An 8,607-nucleotide genomic window follows, 5' to 3' on the forward strand; every position below is an offset into this window, starting at 1 on the left:
ATTGGCTCGTCAGAGTCCGTATCGTCAACATCATGATCAGTCTCATGTTGTTCCAATTCCTCTTCCGACATGTCATAATCTGAGTCCAATTCCTCATTAGTACGCACATTTTCTTCCTCCATATTTACGCACTATAAAACTATGAAATGTTTTTAAAATGTTTAACTACAGTATTAAGAAACGCCAAATCACAGAAACCATTAAACTCACACACCATAGTTATTGATATCAGTATTAATTTTCACATTCACTAAAATGGGACACGGTAGACAGTACAAAAAGTATTTTAAAAATCGCGATAAAATAAAATCATACGTTCAATAGTTAATCATGCCAGTTTTAATGTGATAAGTACACCAGACAGCAAAAAAAGTATTTATCAACGATTGCGGTAAATATTCAACTTGTATGCGATAAATACAATCCCGCGCAATGGCCCGCTCGGTTGAAAGTCTGTCGTATACTGCGCAGACGCGGCGCGCAGTTCAAACTGATTTCTGTCGACCGGCAAAACTTGGCCGTACGAATTGGTTCGAAACTTTGGTGATTATTTTATATTTAGAACCAATGCTTTTAAAATATGTCATAGGTGGCAGGAGAAGGACAAATCAGGCCAAATTTACGTGAAAAAATCAGTCCCGTATGATAAATATGGACGCGGTGGCATCGATTTATACACATGCGCATTGCGAATTTGGCCGATTTGTACAAGGTGTGTGACATCGGCGCCGGCCGGGTTAATAAATTTATTTTATAATGATGCGATGTAAGGTATGCAGAGGTGGCCAACGAACAGGCGCAACCTTCGGTCTCATTTCACTCAGCCATAACAACACCTACGACACGAGGTGTGAGCTTATCTGAAAGATCTTTCCATGACGAAACGATCGATACCTCACACTGTACGTGGAGTTTTCGTGTGGTTAATTGAAAAACAAAATATCGAAGCTTTTACAATAATTGTTACTCGTAGGTAGGACAAGTGCTCGATAACGAGTAAGTACTGATTCAAGGTGAGTATAATACAAGGGTCGGCACCGTGCCCAACTATTAGGACACTAAAGTATAGAAGAGAGTATTTTTAACGCTCCGTCTTCAAAAAGAGCAATCTACACAGGATACAATAGTCACTTTGGTGACCACACGAAATTAAACAATATGACACAATAATATCTTACATAATTTGCGATCCCGATTTTTCGAACAATCTAACCAGAGTCTAACCACTCTAATCCCATTCCTATTTCATTCACTGCCATTACTTCTTAAAGATACACTTAACTAAGGCCAATATAATTTTTAACACATTAACATGATGGTACACAAAGTCCAGTTTATTGTCCTAAACGACCTAAACCTAACCTCTAAAGTTTCAAATTGTACTGGAATGTTTGTAAATGCGTAAATTTGATCGTATTCTGCGTGCCCTTTTGTGTAATAATTTTTTAAGGACGCACTCCCTAAAATAACTGTTAATGTACAACATATTAAACAGATTATATTGTTTTCGCGTTCAATGCATAAATACGAATTTTTCCAAGAGTCTTTATAATCACGAATTCGGACCTGTTTTACATTTTTTTTGGCTACTCATTTTACTTAACCCAATGCTTACGGGCCCTTTTAATTAATTTTGTAATTAACGTGTTAATTTGCATTTGAAAAGCAATTAGCAAAAACACAATTTTGTGCGGCCCGTAAACATTGGGTTAAATTCAATAGAAACACGGACAGTCAAATTATTTTTGATTGAAAAGATTATCTAACATGCGGTATAAATACATACACTGAATTAACTTTTAACACAACTGCACAAATAATATATTATTTTCGCACTGGGGGGATACCCTAATTTCAAGTAAGAAGAAACAATGGCAGTATTGCAATTCTTAACCTGCCTCAAATTTTATGACGTATTCATAAAATGAACACACGTGGCAACGATATACAAAAAAAAATGTCCTAGCAAACACATTTCTTTGGTAACTATTTTATGATGTGTGAGTATGGTATTCTGTATACTTGTAATAATTATTTTAGTACCTATATTATAATTAAATAATAATAATTATGTTCCTCAGAAATAAAACATAAAGGAATCACACGGAATAAGTAATTGCAATCATATTAACGTGATGCTATAAGTGTGAATAATGACAAATTTAATTGAATCTGAAAGAAGTTTGTGTTTCGATCGCTCACTAATCTATTACTGTCAACTTCAATGTTTTCCACTAAACACTTGCAAACGGCAATGAATGAACGGAATGATTTTTTTACTGAAAATTCTGTATGTTAGCGTAACTATTTGAGCTTGTTAAGGGGACGCTCTACAGAATTGCCCTTGAGAATTGAAAATATGATTTTTTTACATGTGGTCCGGAATTGTTGCTCTACTGGTAATAATCAAAGGTCGCCGTTATGCTTAGGTCTAAAGTTAATAATGATCTCTTAATTAAATTTAAATCATAAACACTGTCGACGTGAAGAAAGTATGGGGTGACCAAAAAATGATATCTTCTAATATACGTAAATGTTACTAAATTCAATTTGTTAATCAGCTGTTTGGTGGGAAGTATTGCAACAAATATGATGGATAGCCACGATATAAACTTAATAATATATTAATAACGTTTTAACCTGAAATTGTCCGAGAACTAAACATATGAAGGATGTTGAAATACATATCTACCTACATTTTTATTTCATGTGCTATCCAAAAAACATTATTAATGAATAGTATTTATTTTGTATGTGTTAGACCTATTACATAATTATTAAAAAAATAGGTACATATTGTTTAATTCTAATCGTCGCTTAAGAAACAACACCGCGGCAGTCAATTAATTAAAATTTTCAGAGGAAACAAAAAACGTTGATCAACAAAAAATTGATAATAGATACCTTTTAACTTATTTTTTTTTGTGTTTAGTTAAAAAAAATCATTTTTTTATTCAAAAAGAATTTTTCCATAGAAGGAACACGGTGTAGGATGTTTTTACCTACCAAATGTTATTCAAAACTCAAAACCGCCAAATGGGGACTTACGCGGTGTTGTTTCTTAAAAGACGTAATGCATATTTAAAAAAAACGTGGAATATAGTGATGTCTGTTTATTATAAAAAGAAAGTGACTTTTTATTACTTACCCGATTGGTTTAAATTTAGTCTGATACTTTTACAAACAAGTAACGCAACTTTACTTTTACCTAGTGAAACAATAGGTAGGTACAATAATTATTGTATTTTGTTGGTAAGTAAAGCCAATGCAAGAAATAATTTATATAAAAAATGATTATTAACGTGGAGCCACCCACAGATTATTTATTTATTCAAAGCTAGCGGGTCGCTGAGAACATAACAAAGGTACCGACAATTCAATCACGCCAGGGCTGTCGAGACGTATTACTTATTCTTATGATAAGTTGTTTTTAATTGTGTGCAATTTGGCGGAAAAATATAATATATACAGTTGCTTACCATTCGGTTATCCAATGAGCTGGGTTTTGTTTACTCTTCTGCCGACATCCTACAGTTTTATTTTTTATCTTGCCCATCTCGCGTAAGGCTATCTGATATTATAAAAGTCACACAGTACAACAGTGTTTAAATCTAATATGTAATTGCACAGGTTTAATTAAAAACTCTAACGAAATTAACATTTTAATGATTTTCCTATGTTATATCAACTTAATAGCAATTTTAATGATACAAGATACATATTACGATATACTCAAAATACACATCATCAGATAATATGTGAAATATAAGCAAAAAAATAAGAACAATACAAAAATAACATAACATAATCAGCTAGTCTTTTCATACTTATTTTAGATGAATGTTGTATGCCGTTTGACGCTTGGAAATATGTAATTATTCCATCTGTACAGTAAGCTATTTTTAACTTTAAATTTGTAACTCCTAACGTTCCATTAGATTGATATTATTTTGACAGCCCTGTATTCCTTCGGTCGGCGACAGGTTACGTCGCGTACATTTTATGTTTGAAGGTAATAATAATAATAATGATTATTCATTTGACTTAGAATTGTAATTAATAATTATTGCGTTTCTTAAAATAAATCCCCGATGGTTAGAGATTTTTGAGGTTAGACTGAATTAAAATGACGTCCTTTCAACGCTGAGGTTTCTTTCTGACTAAACTATGAATGACCTTGCCCTGTACAGCTCAATCTTAAGTTGTTTTATCAAATTTAATGTTCAATGAGCTACAGCTTTTTTAGTTGCCGTACATTACCATATTATTGTAAAATTTAATATTTTTATTAGTACTGTCAGGAGCACGCAGTATAAAAACGAAAAGTATTAGCGGCATTGTTACTTACCTGTTCTTTTTTAGATTGAAAATTTCGTAAACAAGTCAACTACTGTTTTATATGATAATTAAAATAAGCAATTATTTTGACAAATATTTTTATTGACGTCAAATTTTGAGTTGAACATGTTCGTGTCAGCCGGCTTTAAGTGAAACTACATAAGTTTTATGGTACAACAAGTACGTATATTGAATATCAAATACTTGCGAATATGTTTTAAATAAGATAATTTCTCTTTTTTGACTGAAAAAGTTACGTTTTCCACACCTATACTCTCGGATCTAGTGCTGTTGGCTTTTTTGTTAAGATAAATTTAATTGAACTTTAAGAACTTTAAGCCGTTTAATATAAATACTGAAAAGGACAAAAATAAATTTTGTGGCTTGATTACTTTTTGTTCTTACCCCGTCTTATCTGTCATTGTTATTTATTAGCCATGTGTTGACACTCGACTTTGTAAATTGCTTCATCGATACATATGCCTGTCTTATTCCTTCATTGACTTATGCAATACTGTAACATGCGTTAGAAAAGGACTGACGTATATAATTGAGACACACTATATAGGACAATTTTATTTAAAATACTCTATTTCACATAAATTTTTCATAAATAGGTATGAATTCTGGGCACGGTGCCGACCTCTGGACTATAATATCAAAGGCGGCCATGCCCCCCGGACCAGATAGCATAACTTTGCAAATATTATTTTTAATAATGCAATTGTGACGATCGAATTAATGACAAAAAAATAGGACAGCCGTTATGCAAATTTTACAACCCAAACGCCGGTCTAAAAGCTTTCAACCCCGCAGAATTGAATAAAAGATCGATTTTTCCATATCAGTTTTATTATGCAACTTGACGTAGACTCCACGTCTGTCAGCGCAAAGATTTCTGTTCAAAACCTTCATATAAAATCATTCAGTCTTCCGAAGACTAAAAGTTCATAGTGAACTCGGTTGTGCGGCAGATTTGCCACCCCGAAAATCACCCGCCGATGGATAAATATAAATACCTAGTCGCTATTCTGGTCTAAAGGTTATAAATACCTATTTGGGACTATGTTGTTTGAGCGCTTGAAAATTTTATTTTCAAACAGCGGTTCTTCAACAGAGGCTCCGATCAGTTTCAACTTTTTATCCATCGGTTTCCAAACTTTGCGGTAGTGGACCCGCGCGCTTTAATAACTCAGTGCAAGTTTCAAGTTTATTTCATTTGAATTTAATTCAATTAATGCGAACATTCGAGAACTTTAGTCAATTTTATTTTGAACTTAATTCGATTGATGTGAACATTTGTGAACTTAAATTTTTTTATATCTCCAATGTAAGGGGGTACTATGTGAATAATACTTAAACTTTATGACAGTATATAACTTTACTGTGTTAAAATAATATACAAACTAGTTACTACAAGTGTGTTTCATTTACATGGGATTTGTGAATACGACATTCCTGAAGACCACCATATTGCTCTCCTTAATTAGATGACCTCCACTCCCACCTCCAGAGCTAGTCGAGGGATTCAGAGGCTAACAACAGCCAAGAGATGGGCTGTTAAAACATAGCACTTTTTGACAGTTTAGACCAGTGGTCGGCTAACTCATTAGTCAAGAGAGCCAAATATCAACAGTATAACGATTGCGATTTCTTTTGAGAGCCGAATTTCGTAAACAAAAACTATACATGTAGGCATTGGCGGCTTAATCCGGAAAAACCTAGCAGGTCAATTTTGAATATATTATTTTAATTTGCCTTTTCGTTGTATACTGAAAAGACGTATTGCAAATTGACTTTTTATACATTATAGAATAAGTGCTAGAAATTGTTATAGGTCGGTACCTACTAACCCTTCAAAAAATGTCCGTTTTTCATAACGCCAACCCATCGTTAACCGAAATTGCACACGTGTTATAATTTTTTGTAAATCAGGTCCACTTTTCTTTCTTTGCTTTTTGAAAAATCATCAATCACACGATTATAAAAATTGTCTATTTTTCCCACATATTTTTCTTCAATACTGAGCATTGCAAGAGCGGTCAGTCTATCCTGGCCCTATTGCGTAGAAAGGTTTTTATTCTTTTGAGAGTGGAAAAACATCTTTCACTTTCAACTGTTGTCATTGGTATGACGCAAATAAATTGGAGAACTTTGATCGACTCGGAAAATGTTTCGTTGAAATTATTGCTGAGTAAAAAATGTAGAAGAGAAACTGCACTAATAGCGCCATGCTTAACGCCATAACTTGATTATGTTTATTTCTTCTAACAGTTTTACCAAATTTACTTGACGTGTGGGAAAATTATTTTTAAAATCAGTGTAATTTTCTTTATTGAACAAATCGGATATAATGAGATGATCGTTGGATGCAAATCGTGCTTCCATTTCCATTATAATAATTGTATCACAGACTTCAATTGCTACTGCGTGCGTACTAACTGCTTCACAAAAATGTTATAAATCACCAAAAACTCCTTATATAATATTAAAATAACCAAAGGCATTCGTCAAAACCTGTCAACGAATCCGAACCGCATACACAGTTGCGTCTTGAGACCAATTATCTAGTCAGTGTTATCATTCTGTTTCATTTAATTAGGTGAAAAAATCTTTTGTCTCACACTCGGGCATTGCCGATATTACAGTAATTCACGCACCGTTACAAGCTTCGATCTCGTATTTTGTGTTATATCGATCTCTGTCTTATGTATGAGAAACGAGAGAGAAAATTTTATAAAAATATTCAATTTGGGTCAATTTTCAGACTGCCGGCGAACACAATATTTTTGTTCGGGGAATTATCGCCCAAACAAAAAAAGCCCAATAGACTGGGTTGACACAATATCGCGCGCCCTATAATTTCAAATCCACCGATTATTATTAATATTATTATATATGACATTGCACATATTATTAATATTATTATGTCGATTGTAAGGTATTTATTTTGGCAGGTCAATGACCGAATGACCTATAGAGGGAGCCGCCAGTGCATGTAGGTACACTGCTTATTAAGTTAAACGTTAATTAATTAAACTATAGGTACACTGAATAAAACTTTTTTTAACAAAGACTGACAAATCAAATCAAATCAAATTTATTTATTTTACATATAATGAACATAACAAATTACAAATTCAAAACGTTCACGACATGACATAAAATAAGTGTTAATACACGTCACTTTGCTGTTTCTGAATTCCTGAAACCTGTTGAGAAAAGCTTCCCTCATATTTAAAATTGTTGTTTTGAAATAGCAAATGTCAATATCAGAATTATTTTCTTTGTGATGTTTCAGCAGGCTTAGAAAGTGAATCGAAGATTCTCTTTCGAAATCTTGAGCAAAAAGCGATAATTTTTTTTCGAATGAAATAACTTCTTCTAACATTCGAAAAATCTTCCCCCTGCAGTTTACGATTAAGCTGATTTAGATGAGACATAACGTCTACCATGAAATAAAATTTTCGGATCAATCGATCGTCCATTATCTCTAAATAGTGAAATTCTCAAGGCAAAATGCTTTAATTTCTGTTAATAAGGAAGCGAAACGTTTCCTCTTGATAACCAACATACCTTGTTATGCAGCAGAAGATCTGCATACTCACTCTTTAAATTGGCGATGATTAAGAGCTAACTTTGCAAATTTCTTCTAGAAATGTCTGCGCACAAAGCGCTTCTTGGCGAATGATGCAAAGTATCTCGTGATTAATTTTTTCTTTCAAAATAGTAACAAACCATTTTCCTACGCCGGTCATACTTTTCTCCCTATCTGTTGAAATTGACACAATTTTATCGAGTGGAATATGATGTTTTTACATGCACTCATTCACAGCATTTGCAATATCCTCCCACGTCTTTGACCTTTGAGTGGCAATAATCCTAAAAGTTCTTCTTTAGGACCTGTAGATGAAATAAATCATACAAATTTGTGGTGTACCATTTATTTATGTCACATGACTCGTCAACTGCTATTAAAGCTGAAACCAATTTAAGAACTTCGACTTGCTGGTTATATTCAAAGACATTTTGACTGTTCTATCTTTCGCTGTTTTAGTCCGTACGTGGTCGTTTGTGGCAGAACCACACTCAAGGGGCCAAAGAGCCACATGCGACAGCCGCAGTTTGCCGACCACTGGTTTAGACGGTTAACTTATTGTAACAATTAACTTCCTCAATACATAAATATGATAAACTACCGTCGATAGCCACCTTGTATATAGAATTGACCCATTGAACAAAGTATATTTTTATAGACATAAACGTGGT

At 33.4% G+C, this 8,607-nt stretch overlaps 1 long non-coding RNA gene across 1 annotated transcript in view; it reads left to right on the forward strand.

Annotated features, from left to right (window-relative positions):
* LOC147073085 (uncharacterized) overlaps positions 1–7,029 on the forward strand; it is a 692,917-nt gene extending 685,888 nt beyond the window's left edge. The window contains exon 3 of the long non-coding RNA XR_015070454.1: positions 6,034–7,029. This is a non-coding gene — a long non-coding RNA (uncharacterized LOC147073085). The remainder of the gene's footprint in view (positions 1–6,033) is intronic.
* The last annotated feature ends 1,578 nt before the right edge of the window (positions 7,030–8,607 follow it).

The sequence above is a fragment of the Rhyacophila brunnea genome, unplaced genomic scaffold (assembly GCF_057557595.1).
Source record: "Rhyacophila brunnea isolate RB1 unplaced genomic scaffold, BYU_Rbru_1.0 scaffold_18, whole genome shotgun sequence".
NCBI lineage: Eukaryota > Metazoa > Arthropoda > Insecta > Trichoptera > Rhyacophilidae > Rhyacophila > Rhyacophila brunnea.